Genomic DNA, 13,977 nt, shown 5'->3' with positions numbered 1-13,977 from the left:
ACTCTTACCTTTCATTCCCTCCCAAAGAAACAGAGGCTGGATAGTAGGCACTGTATACAATCTTTTGCAATTTTTGTCTTTAAAAGTACCAGTTGCAAAATAATAAATATCCTAATTGAAACAAATGAAGTCTGTAGTGAACCAGACTCTCTATGGTTTATTGTTAATCATTTGTATAAGAATACAACTCTCATCTTTATCTTTCACATATAGTAGGTGTGCCTATTCTGAAAGCTGTCATTATTAGAAAAAAAAAAAACCTAGAGTTAACCTGTCTGAAGTAATTATTTAATTTGACAAGGTCAGTACCAATTTTCCCCATCAAGAGTGGAGGGAACTTCTTGGCTGTCTTGGCTGACTTACCAGCAATTTTTGTTATTTTTTGTGATGTTTTTCCGTGGAGGGAAAAGATAACCTGAGCCCTTAGGACATTGTTAAGTTTATATTTTCTCTCTGCCAATATCTGTCAGGGGAGAGCAAAATGACCATCTTAGTTCTTTACTTCATGCTTTTGAGTTCAATGGATTTCTTAATCTAACACACTCATGATGGCAGGGACTCAAGAAACAGTGACCCCACCCCCGACAGTGGGTGAGTGGTCAGCTTTTCTTAAGGAGGATAAATCCAGGGACATTTCATATATGTTGGAAAATGTGCCTCAAAGTCAAGTTCAATGGGGAATACCAAAATGCTTGGAATGCACACGATTATGGCTAATTTACGAGAGGGTGAATGCAATAGAAAACATCATAATTTTGAATTCTTACTCAAAACTTGTGAAGGGGCTGACAATGGAAGGACTGCTGATTTTTGCTTAGGTTTTTTCATTCGTATCTATCCCCAGATAGTCAGCCTTCTTGGAAGCCTGTATAAAAGAACTACTCCTTTCATTTACAAGATTGTTCAAAGACCCTCTGATATATCTGTGATGAGCCTTCTCCAAGAAGAAAATTCTGATTGTGTGCTGAGGAATATTACTACAGCTAGTGCTGTGGAAAGCCAGGCATTGGTGATAAAGGGTAAACTGAAACTCTCCCACACACCCACAGATCTTGCTCCTTCCATTCTGACCAGATGTGCATTTTGTCCCTGGAAATTGGGTGGGGATGGCTGGGGGAAAAAGGCAAGACGATCAGATCACAGTGGGAATGTGTCTCCTAACCTTGTTTACTTGTCAGCCTTCTAACAGGCTGCTCAAGTCTCTCTGCATCTTCTGAGTGGAGATCCTGCATCTCAAGAACAAAGGAGTGGGCTGAGCATAGTTTATGGTAGTCAAAGATCTCACTCATTTTCATTGTTGCGCTGACCACCATTATAATTCAGGATCTTCTGTTGCTGAGAGAAAATTAGACAACTTATAAAACATAGCAATAGATAAAATTCCCTCAAGAGCTTCCAATTTAGACTAATATTTCTGTGTCTTTATTCATAAACCAATGGAATTATATCTTTGGACCTCTGAAAAAAGTGGTGCTAAAAATAATTCACGTGATATTTTTTAAATGCAAGGAAAGTAAATTACGGTCATAGACCTAGAGGCCAGGTATGGTTTAAAGTTACATGTTAAGTTGAGCAAAGCAGAACACGAATGCAATTAGTAATTTTTTCTCCAATGATGCTTTCCATCCATGATTTCTCAGGATGTTTTACAGTATCCCAATTTTGTCATATACCCTTTCCTTTATTAAGGGAAACGTCATTTTATTTCAATCACAAACCCTGGTTGGATTCTCCAACAAACTGGATGTACTGAGAAACTAGGGCTGATGTTCCTGTGCCTTGAGCTTTATGCGAGTTTTAAACCTTAGATTTCTGAGCAAGCTTATTGGTTCTATGTATATTATGCCTAAAACAGTCCCATGGTTGCTTTAAAGCTACATTTGGGATGCCTCTCTGCTGGGTGCTGGTTGTCAAAACCTAGATGTCTCATGGCCAAATGGAATTATTCTGACTTCTTTTAATTGTGTGTGTGTGTGTGTGTGTGTGTGTGTGTACGTGTGTGTATGTGTGAGAGAGAGAAATGCATGTGTCTCTGTGTTTTTTTCTGAGACATGCCTCAAGTGGCCAAGCAAGAAAAGAAGAAAAGTAGACCCCAACCAGCTCTAATATTTATTCAACACAAACATAAAGAGACGTGTTCTTCCCTTATTTTTATTTATTGCAAGGCAAAGTTGTAAACATAAGGATAAAAGAAAAGGAAAAAAGACATTATCTAGAACTCTCACTTTTAAGATGTTAAGACAGGAACAAGTGTACCCAAATGTATCCTGTTATTATTTCAAAAGAAATGTCTTGGAAGTTTGAAAAATGCTTTGCTGTGAGTGCTGGAGGTTTAAAGATGTTATTGGCGACTTTTGCAGATAGAGCTTTCCTGAAGAAGCTGCCTGGCAATGGTCATGCCAACACTGCAAGTGTTCAGTGCAGTCTTTCAGACTCTTAACCTGGCTGGAGATGTGGAAAAAGAAGTGAAGGGAGGAAGATGGGAGAGCGTCTGTTCACAATTACCATCAAGGCAATTGTGAAGGAAGAGTTGCACACCATAGCTAGTAGCTGAAGTCAGACTTTAACAGAATAAAAATTAAGAGGCACTGGCCATAAGGAAGTCCACTGAAACTGAAGCAACACCTGACTTTGTGGTTACATATAACTGACACCCACATCCACGTCAACATTATCAATTTTACGCCTGTTCTTGATGTTCACATAAATAGAATCATACTGTATGACGCTTTTCTGGTATCTGGCTCCTCAACAAAATGTCTATGAGATTTATGCTCATGATTTCACCTACCATTAACTTGTTAAATTTTAATCCTGTCTACTGTTCTATTCTATACCACAATTTACTCACCTCTGCTTCTATTGATAAATATTTGGGTTGCTTCCAGTCTCTGGACATTATGAGTAAGGCTTCTGAGAATATTCTTGCATATGTCTTTTGATAGATATATGCACTTGTATCTCTTGGGTGTATGCCTAGGAGTGTGATTGTTGGATCATAGGGTAAAAGTATAAGCAGCTTTAGCAGATAGTGGAAAACAGTTTTCTAAAGTTGTTGCGCCAGTTTAGTTGTCTTTGAGCAAGATATGAATGTTCCAGTTACTCCACATTCTTGACAACAAGTGGTATTATCAGTCTTTTGGGTTTATCTGTTCTAAAGAGGATATAGTGGTATTGCATAGTATTTTAATTTGTGTTTCACTGATGATTCTATTGATTTTTGCTAATTTGTCATTTAGGTATTCTTTTTTCTTTTGTGCCTGTTCAAATCTTTTGTCCATTTAAAAAAATTGGCTTGTCTTTTCCTCATTAGTGTGTAGGAATTTCTGAGATATACTATGTATAAGCTTTTTTGTTAGATATTGTTTTTAGAGTTGGCCCTCCATATCTATGTGATACAGAGCACAGACTGTTCTATGGCCATTTAATTTAAGGGACTTGAGCATCTGTGGACTCTGATGTCTGCAGAGGGTCCTGAAACAGATCCCCTGTGGATACCAAGGACCAACTGTATGAATATCTCCTCTCATTCTTGGATTATTTTTTTTATTCTGTTCCTGGTGCCTTTTGAGAAATTTGTCCTTAAATTTAATGGAATATAATTTATCATTTTTTTCTTTGATGTATATTAATTTTTGTACTAATCAAGAAATAATTTTTTACCCCAAAGTATGAAGATATTCTTTGTTTTCTTCTAGAAATTTTATGGTTTTTTTTCTTTCATCTTTAGGTTCAAGGTCCATTTCATGTTGATTTTTAAATATGACGTGAAATACTGGGCCAGTGTTCTTTTTGTTCTCATAGAGATACCCGGTTGCTCCAGACCATTTATTGAAAATAAATTCTTTTCCTACTGAATTTTTGGCATCTTTGTCATAAAGCCACTTACTCTATATGTGTGCATCTATTTCTGGACTGTCTATTCTGTTTACACACAGTCTTGTGTACATTTTTTTCTGCTTGTGTATTACGGTTATATTCTCATGATAATAGGTATTCAACGCAGTACCTTTTAATGGACAGGATTTAACTTATAGATGCAGTTAAATTTACTTAATCCCTTGTGGTTTTTGAACTCAATTATTAAATTTATTTTTTTCTTACATGTATTGAACCATTATGTACCCTTGTTCCATACAAATGTTCTAAGACTAGCAAGGAAATTAAATTTTTAATGAAGTGAACCTCTGTTGTATAGTGTGAAGTATATTAATACAGCATTGGAAGAACTGAATTCCAATCAAGATTCTGTCCCTTATTACCTGCAGAATAGGTCTCAGCTGTAATTTGAGTATAATAACACTTACATCCCAGAATTATTATGAGAATAAAGCCTATTAATGAACATTGGAGTGCTTTCAAAAATATAAATTGTTATAAAAACATTTTTGTTATTGATAAATAATAAATGTTTGACAAGCAAAATCATTTTTACTTATTTGACAGACATAAAATTATTTTAGCCTGTTCATAAGAAAAGAGACCTTTATGGGACAAGACTCTAATTCAGAAGAGACCTCTAGTCTTCAGGAACTTTAAATTGTAGTAACCTTTTAACTATTAAGAACTTGCCCTATGGCCAAAATTGAAGCCCTTCTAAATCTGTAATTGGTGGGTTAATCAAATAAATGAATTTGAAGTTCAAGAGGAACTTCCCCTGTGCTCCTTGTCATCCACCTGATGAGGCATGGTAGGTAGACTTGCTAGCCTAGATTGCAAAAATTAATGAAGGTGTCTCAGACATAAATTCAAAGACCTGGGAAAATGATGAGAATAAAATAGTCCATAAATTTACCATGGTTGGAGTCAGATAATTATGCATTGCTTGGACACTAGCAGTTTCAGCAATGACACTGCAGAAGGATGGTCATCTGAGACATTCTAGAATGGTCTGTAGGAGACGTGATGACCTTGACATCTTCAGGTAGAGCTCAACAAAGACGTGTCTGCCTTTGCTCATTCCAAGGTGTTGCTCCTCACACTCAGCTCATTGGATAGGTCTCAGTCCTACTTTCCCGAGGTTCAGAGAAATATGGATTTATTGAGAGAACTAGTTCTAGCCCTGGGACATTTTGGTCAACACAGCATCCTGTTGTATGTCAGCCTGTGGAAATAATAACCTAAGTGACATGGAAACAGTGTATTTTCTAAAAATTGAATGATTGGAATTGGATGCAATTGGATTCACAGAGAATACAATATATTATTACATGTATTTTGAGAGCCCAGACTTTGGGAGAAGAGTATGTGCTATTGGGAGCAAGAAGAAGACAAAGTATCTACATGTGGTGGCCGAAAAGAAGCCATGAGTCATAACTGGTAGGTGCAGTGCCCAACAGAGTCATGAAATTGTTAAGGGTAAAAAGTGAAGGACCTGCTCTGTTTCCGTCGGTCACTTACCTGGTTGATAATATGGTAAGCAAGAGGAAAAATTTCATTCTCCTTCAATTTCAGTGAAGGAATATTAAGATATAAATAGTGAAATATTTTGAAGTTTTCTTTGTATCCTTAGAACTAATGGTATCTGAAGTCATCAAAACCACAGTGAAAGAAGACAAAAAGTGATTAGAAACTCAAAATCATCCATCTCTGGTCTCCTAGAACAGTTAAGCACTTAATTCCAAATTACAGAGTTACCTAAAAGAAAATGTATGCAAATTTTCCCAAGAATACAGTGTTACAACTTCTGTATCTCATTACCTAGTCCTACAACTGCTTGGTTAGGGGAGATGGTGTCTTTATTAGCTTTGTAATTTAAACCCATAAGGTGCTAATTAAAGAGGAAAAAATCAAGTTTTCTTGGGTGTTCTGTTGTCAGTATGCTGTCTAGAGGAGATGGGACTTAGATGAAAAGACACGAGTAGCTTAAAAGTAAGAGTTGGAAAAAGATGTACCATGAAACAGTAACAATAATGGATCTGGAGTAGTTATGTTAATACAAAACAAAATAATCCTTATTATATTAATATTATTAGAAACAAAGGGGGACATTTCATAATGTTAAAGGATCAATACGTTAGAAAGATATAACAATTATAGATGTATATGTGCCTAATAACAGAAACCCAAATGCTTGAAGCAAAAACTAACAGAATTGAAAGGAGAAATAGACAAAAGTAATCGTTGGGGATTTCAATGCTCCACTTCAATAACTGATATAACAAGCAACTCAACAGAAAATCAGCAAGGGTATAAAAGACTGAATGACATTATCAGCCAATGTTACTTAATTGACATTATTGCACATTTCACTGAAGGACTGCAGAATACACATTTTTAGAATGAAATATTCTTCAGAATAGACTATATGTTGAGCTATGCAATAATTCTCAATACATTTTTTAAAAACTGAAATCATGCCATTTTTGTTTTCTGACCACAGAAAAGTCAAATTGGAGGGCCACAACAGAAGGGGATCTGTGCCAAATATTTGGGTACTAATACACTTCTAAATAACCCATGGGTCAAAGAAGAAGCCAAAAGAGTCAAAAATTGTTTAGACTTGAATGAAAACTAGAAACAGATGAAAATTATGGAATGCAACTAAAGCAATGGAGGGAAAGGTATAACTAAATGCTTATGACACCAAAAAAGAAAGTTTCCAATCCCAATAACCTAAGCTTTCACCTTAAAAAAACTAGAAAAGAGCAAACCAAATCCAAAGTAAGCAGAAAGAAGGAAATAATAAAGATTAGAGCAGAAAATTTTGTTTACAAATTACCAAAATGGACTCAAGAAGAAATAGAAAATCAGAAAATACCAGAACAAGTAAAGAAATTTAATTAGTAATCAAAAATCTTCCCACAAACAAAAGCCCATGTCCTCTCATGTCTTAATTAGTGCATTCCCTCAAATATTTAAAGAAGAATGTCAGTTTTTACAAACTGAGAAAATGGATGAAAAGGGGACACTTCTCCTCATTTGTATTTCAGGCCAGAATTATCCTAATACCGAAGCCAGATAAAAACACCACAAGAAAAGAAAAATATAGACCTACATCCCTTATAAAGATAGATGCAAACTCCTTAACAAATATTAACAAAAGAAATTCAGCAGCATATAAAAAAGATTATGTACCATAAGCATGTGGGATTTATCTTAGAAATGTATGGTTTATGTAAAAGTTGGTTTTGCATCTGGATATCAACCAATGTAATAATCACATAAATAGAATACACAACAGAAACCACATGACCATCTCAATAGACACAGAAAACACATTTGACACATACATTTCTGGTGGGATATACAATGGCACATCTCCTTTGAAAAACATTTTGGCAGTTTCCTAAAAACTTACGTAACCTTATCACACAGCGTTGTAATTCCAGATTCCACTTCTAGGAATCTACACCAGAGAAGTAAAAATATACATCCACACAAAGAGTTGTACTTGAATATTCAGAGCAGCATTATTCATAATAGTCCAAAACTGGGAACAATTAAAATGCCTATGAATTTCAAAATGCGGTGTAGCCATATAATTAAATGTTATTCAGTAATAAAAAAGGAACAAAATACCGATACATACTACAGCATGAATGAACCACAAAATCATTATCCTCAGTGAAAGAAGCCACACACAAAAAACAAATCTCTATATTCTTTGATTCCATTTACATGAGATGTCCAGAAAAGGCAAGTGTATTGAGACAGATAGTGCTTCAGTGGTTGCCTGGGTTTCGGCGTTAAAGCAGGATTGAGTGCAAATAGGCTCAAGGGAATTTTTTGGAGTGATGGAAATGGTCTAAAACTGCTTTGTGGTGATGGTTGCCCACTGTATAACTTTATAAAAAATCATTTAATTCTGCATATGCAGTGGGTGAATTTTATGGCATGTCCAATATACCTTAATAAAGCTGTGTAAAAAAGAAGTCTCAGCATTCTCATCTGTCAAAAACAATGGATATACACAACATTTTGTGTGTGTAAGAAACGAAGCAATTCGTAGCAACAGCTCTACACAGTGCTTAGCAGAGTAACAGTGAATCAATGTCGTCATCCTCATCATCCCCATCATCGCTATCATCTTTACACTGAGTCTAAGCATCTGTCTTCAAGACCATAGTCGCTGAGCCGTGCAGCAGGAAATGCCACCCAAGTCAGTGTAGATTGGTAACATTAAACATCCAGAGTCCAACTTTGGCTGCATCGCTGGATGCTTCCTGGCAGTTTTGGACTCTCACTTATTACCTTCTTCCTTTCTCTTCACTCAGGTCTTCAGAACCCCATCCCTCTCTAGTCACTCATTCTCACATGTGAATTACCACCCTCTACTTTACAGAGAACAGAATGTCTATGAAGGGATCTCCTTTGGAAATATTTCTGCATCTACACGATCTTACCATCGTCTTTCTTACTACCATGTCAGAACTGTTCCTTCTTTTCTTAGGCAGCTTTTGCTTTTGTGCCCTGGATCAAGTTCTTTGAAATCCTCAGAGATCTTATTAACATTCTGTCATTACTATATAAAACCAGGGAGATCTCTGGTTACCCTAGTGGTTAGGATTCCGGGCTTTCACTGCCTTGACCCCAGTTCAATCCCTAGTTGGGGAACTGCGATTCTGCAAGCCTCACGACACGGCCAATAAATAAATAAACAAATAAATAAGACCAAACAAAAATATTTGCCAACCCAAAACTCTTTTTCAGTCTTCACTTATCCATTCTTGCATTAATTGATACATCAATTTTTATCGAACGCCTGCATTGTGCCAGGTACCCTCCTAGGGATGGGAGACATGATGGTCAGAAAGAAAGAAATGGTCCATGCCTGAGCGTACGGTCGAGTAGAGAAACAACAGTTAAAAATAATTAGAATAGGAATTAGCAGCTTTAATTATTAATAAATACAACAAAGGAAAAATGAGAGAATACTAAGAGAACAAAGTTCCAGGCATAGTTCACTGAAAAAGTTACATTTAAAAGAACTGTAAAGGATGAATAGAATGAATAGGCAGTTTAAGGTGTAGAATAGGGGAATGGGGAAAGGATTCCCAGCAGAGAAATGTATAGATATCTTGAGGCCAAACATATGAGAATCGCTTAGGTTTTGGGCCAGATAGGCCTGATGTGAATCCCAGTTCTGCCACTGACTTTATGCCATGGCGTGGTTATGAGCATTAAGTGATAGAACCATTCTGAAGATCTAAGAGGGTTGTCTTTCTCTGCTGTGTGGATAATTTAATACTTTATATACACTATCTCATTGAGTCCTCACAGTGGTTCTGGGTATTATTTCCTTCACTTTGAAATGTGGGATCGGAGATTGATAGGGCTTGAATCACTCAAGGACACTGACTAGTAAGTGTTAAGACAGATTTTAAACTAAGTCTTTTTGAATAAGTTATGTTACTGTGATTTTGGCACACGGCACGTGCTCAATGTTATTGCTTTTCTTCCTGTTCCTTTCTTTCACTCTTTCCTTTGATCCAACAGGACTATCATCAGTTCATTGAACTACATCACATTTATGCTGATTTTTTTTCTGGTATGCCTTTCTTTGCAATATTTTTGCTAAATTAAGATTTTAATACTATTAAAATAGAGTGATGGTTAATTTTCAAAGGGCTGAAGATATTTTTATTTTTTCTTTACCATCTCTGTTATTTAATCCCACAGTTAAAGCGTTATGGCAACATTTTTAGCTTCAGCTTCCTTATTTCTAATATAAGGGATTTGAACTAGATAATAGCTGTGGTCATTTCCATTTCTAATAGGCTGTGGATGCATATTTCTGGTCTGTGTAACGTAATTTTCAAAATTTTATTTTTATCGAATAGTAGCTATCTTTTATGCCTTCATGAAAATAAGTAAATGAAAGTCATTTCATCCTGTTTCAAGATATGTAATTTGTAGATAGGACAGCGCATCTAGTTTGGTTGCTTTTTTATGTAGAATAAATTTATGAGTCAAAACATTCAAAATTCACACTGTAAGACATTTAAATTGTCTTTATGTTTACATTAATGCATTTTAATTATACAGTGTCATCTATGATGAATTACATCAGTGTATTTGCCAATTTCTTTGTTATGTAGAGTGTCAACTAATCATGGAATCAAAAATGTCTTTCTCATACTAAGATGGTCTTTTAAACCACGATAAACACCAAATTCCCACTTTTATTTGTTTTATTTATGATACTTATAAAATAGTACGACTATGGATTAGGCAATTTGTATTTTGCTAAAGCCGAAATCTATCAACGGTATTGAATATGAAGTAAAAGTACATTTGTAAGGCAATATTTAAACAGAGAAATAGATAATAGAAAGTAGCAGACAACTTCAGGTAGATTTTCCTATTCTCTTAATATCTAACTTTAACTTGTAACAAAATCTTCTGAAAGGGTCAGTATCCAATTAAACTCTTGTACTAAATGTTGAATACAGAAACAGTTGCTTCTTTACAGAAAATATGCCTTCTGGAAACTTCTATGATGCATGTCAATTTTTTGAGGATAAAAAAGCACATTTGTTATCCTAGTTCAGAGATAATTGCTTGCCATTAGGTTGGTTGGAACGTAAATTTTACTCACTTCTGTCAGCTAGTGTGTCAGCTTCCTAAACTTCATCTCCATCTGCCCCTCCAGTGACAAGCTGAACTTCATTTTGCCTTCCCCCAAATGATAATGACTTACAAATATGAATTTCATTGAAATCACACATGCAGAAACATTTATTAACTTTTCTATTTTATTTTATTTTTTTAGGAATAGAGAAATCAGATGGGTTATCTTGGTTAAGCAACAGTATAAAAACAAGAAAATCCCATCCAAACTCATTTGCTTTTTTTCTTAAAATGGTATAAACATATTATTTACTTTTAACTTTTTTTCTGTTTTTTCCTTCTCTCCCTCTCTCTCTCTCTCTCTCAAGCACTGTATATACATTTGGCTGTCAGGGCTTTAGACACAACAGCGTCGCCAAAGAGGTACTTACTAGACCCTCCTCTAGGATGGGGCGGGAGTGGTGAGGACAGCCACCTGCATGTGTTCTTGTGCCAGGATTCTTGTCTCTAAGCCCAGAAACCACATTGTAGCACCACAGACTGTGACTTTAGGGAAAAGCCTTTAATAAAAATAGCTCTGGTTTCCAAAGTACCTACTGTTTTTGTTTTTCCCTAATGTTCACCAAGTCTTTACTATTTGCCAAGCTCTGTTTTAAGCTACTTATAGGTATTAACTCATTTTAATTTCCACAAGAACCCTTTAAGATAGATACTGTTATGATGCCCATTTTGTAGATGAGAAAATCGAGGCACAGAGAGGTTCACACACACGCACACGGCAGGAGAGTGGTGAAGCCAGAATTTGAACCCAAGAAGTCTGGACCCGTGGAGACTACCCTTTTAATCACGATATGCATTTATCCTTTAGCATACTCTGTTATTCAGTCCTGAGAAAAATGTGATCAGGCAGACTGAGAAAACAGATGCTCAGAAAGGTTAGCTAGTTTCCTTCAACGCACACAACAAAAGTAACTAGTAAGTGGCAAAGCAATGCCGGGCTGATGCTAACGCGCATGCTCAGAATGCTCCGTGATGTCAAAAGCTCCTCAGCCTACCCACCCGTTCCCTGCAAAGCATTGATCTACTGAAGGGGGCGAGATAGGAAAACCTCATAGTGCTGCTGCTGCATTCCATCCATTCCTGCCAAAAGCCTGCTGGCCTGAGCACACTTACTGTCCTGCTGTACCACACCAGTTCTAGGGGAAAAAAAGAAAAGACAATGGAGGGAGCTAAGCACACCACTGCAAGCCCTTACATCTATACGTATATTTATTTATTGTATTAGGTACATTTGGTATAATGCACATTTAACTTGTTCACCTAGATTTGTCCAGGAAAAAAAAAAGGCAGTGTGGTTTTCTTATAAAGATATGAGCTACTGCCACATTAGTCTTACATTTACCCTTGAGGATAAGAATTCTTGCTGATAAGAAGTGTGCTATAAAATATGGATACCATGTCTCAAGTATTTAAGGATAAAGTGATAAACATGCAGATGGGGCCATTAATGAACATTAATTGCTTTAAATTAGGTTTTATTGTGCAGCGGGTAAATTGGAAAGTACACATTTGCATTGGTAATAGAAAATTAATTTAAATGCTTCAGGAAGCAAAATATCACCTGATGTGTTAAAACCTGTTATTTGCGGTAGACTTCAAAGGAAACTTGAAGGGCACTATGTATTAAAATAAAATAAAACATAAAATAAGCTATGCTAGAGGCACATATATGTGAATACCTCCTTGAGTGTAAACTTGGTTTGGCTACTGAGTTTGCCTAGGCCAAGAAAGCTCCAGATGGGGACTGGTTTAATGTTACATGTTTATTGCACTGTGTCGCCAGCGCGTGGTGGTAATGAAATGGTGCACGTGAATCTAAGAGTTATTTGGGTCCTCAGGAGGTCATTGGATCCTTCCTCCTCCCTGTAGGGCAGATATATTTTCTTGAAATCTTCCAGAACAGATTGTTGCCACCCAAGTCTTGTAAATGCTTGGAAGGACAATGTGTCTCTCTTTTCTAGCAGCCCATTTCTAGGCAGGATCCATCTGGGCTCACATCCAGAAAGCCCTCTCTCATGCCTCTCTTAGTCTCTCCAGCAGTGGTTTCAGTCTATGTCTTCTTCATTAGTTTCTGAAGAGCTGGAAACCAGAGGATAAGCATGATTTGATGGTTCTTCAACTTTCCTATACTTGGATAGAAGTAACATTTTGTCTTCTCTTTAACACTTAAAAAATTTATATTCATATCACTGCTTTGCTCTGGATGCTGCTATGAAAGCAATATTATTTTAAAATATTAAAAATTCTCTAGTAAGAGAGGCACATAATAAAGACTTTTTATTTTAAAGCAAAAGTAGTAGGAAATTGTCACCATAGCCATTCTACTGACTCAGCCAATGGTGCTGCAGTTCCTTAAGACAGGGCAGAGGAGCAGGGTTGGGAGGAGGAGCAGAAAATTGAGCCTTAAGTAGCATAGAATACACCAATGTGGGGTTTGCAAGACAAATTGAGGCTAGAAATTTAAATTTGAGAGCTGTTACTTTATAGATTATTTTCAAAGCAATGGGATTGTGTGAGATCAACTACGGAGTAAATGCAGAAAGTGAAGTTAATATAGAAGGAACTGAGCCCTTGGGGCACTGTGGCATTTTGAGGTCTGAAAAGAGGGGGATGAGCCACCAAAGAAGACTCAGAAGAAGTGAGGCCAGAGATGAAGGAGAAAAATTGGGAGAATGTGGTGTCCTGGAAACCAAATAAAGAAAATGCTCTAAGAAGACAGGAGCAGCCAGCTGTGTTTAATGCTGCTTAGAGGTTGAGTAAGAGGAGGGCCTTGTAAACCTTGGCAAAGTCATTTTTAGTGGTGCAATAGGGACAAAGTCTATTAGAGGTAAATTCAACAGAGAATGGTGGATGAAAAACAGAGCTAGTGAATACAGACATACTTTTCCAGGAGTTTAATATAAAGAGGAACAGAGAATTGGGTGATGGTAGAAGGGACTATGAGATCAAGAGTACAGTTTTTTTAAGCAATAAGATCTTACAGCAAGACTGTACACTAGTGGACATAATTCAGTAGAAGAGAGAAATGAGAGAAATGGTGGTACTAGAGAGAAAGGAACTGCCAGACAGGGGATAGTATCCGATACACAAGTGGAGTATTGATCCTAGATCCATCCAGGGAGAGTTTGTCTATGGTTATTGGATAGAAGTCACATATATGGGTACAGATGGAGGAGGTTTAGAGATTTGGCTCATTAAATAAAATATTGAACTGCTCTGTTTATATATTTGAATCAGATTTTGTTTCAGGTAATCACATATTTTCTCAAGCCTTTGAAAAATCCATTGATGCTTGAAAATCTGTTGTCCCAAATGGTAATGAGCAGCTAACAGAAATGGAAAATGTGCTGTTATTTGTGCAGCCGAAGATCTTATAAGTACTTTCTGCTGAGCATAGGTATCTTC

General features: G+C 36.4%; 1 protein-coding gene and 1 pseudogene across 1 annotated transcript in view; both read left to right on the top strand.

Moving 5' to 3' along the window:
* HS6ST3 (heparan sulfate 6-O-sulfotransferase 3) overlaps positions 1-13,977 on the top strand; it is a 656,854-nt gene that overhangs the window by 505,127 nt on the left and 137,750 nt on the right. The gene's annotated exons all lie outside the window — the stretch shown is intronic.
* LOC130835919 (ubiquitin-conjugating enzyme E2 variant 3-like) lies at positions 4,629-5,323 on the top strand (annotated as a pseudogene).

This window comes from Hippopotamus amphibius, chromosome 14, assembly GCF_030028045.1.
Source record: "Hippopotamus amphibius kiboko isolate mHipAmp2 chromosome 14, mHipAmp2.hap2, whole genome shotgun sequence".
In the NCBI taxonomy this organism is placed as follows: Eukaryota; Metazoa; Chordata; class Mammalia; order Artiodactyla; family Hippopotamidae; genus Hippopotamus; species Hippopotamus amphibius.
The sequence above is the reverse complement of the archived record's forward strand: the minus strand, read 5'-3'. Positions and strand labels throughout refer to the sequence as shown.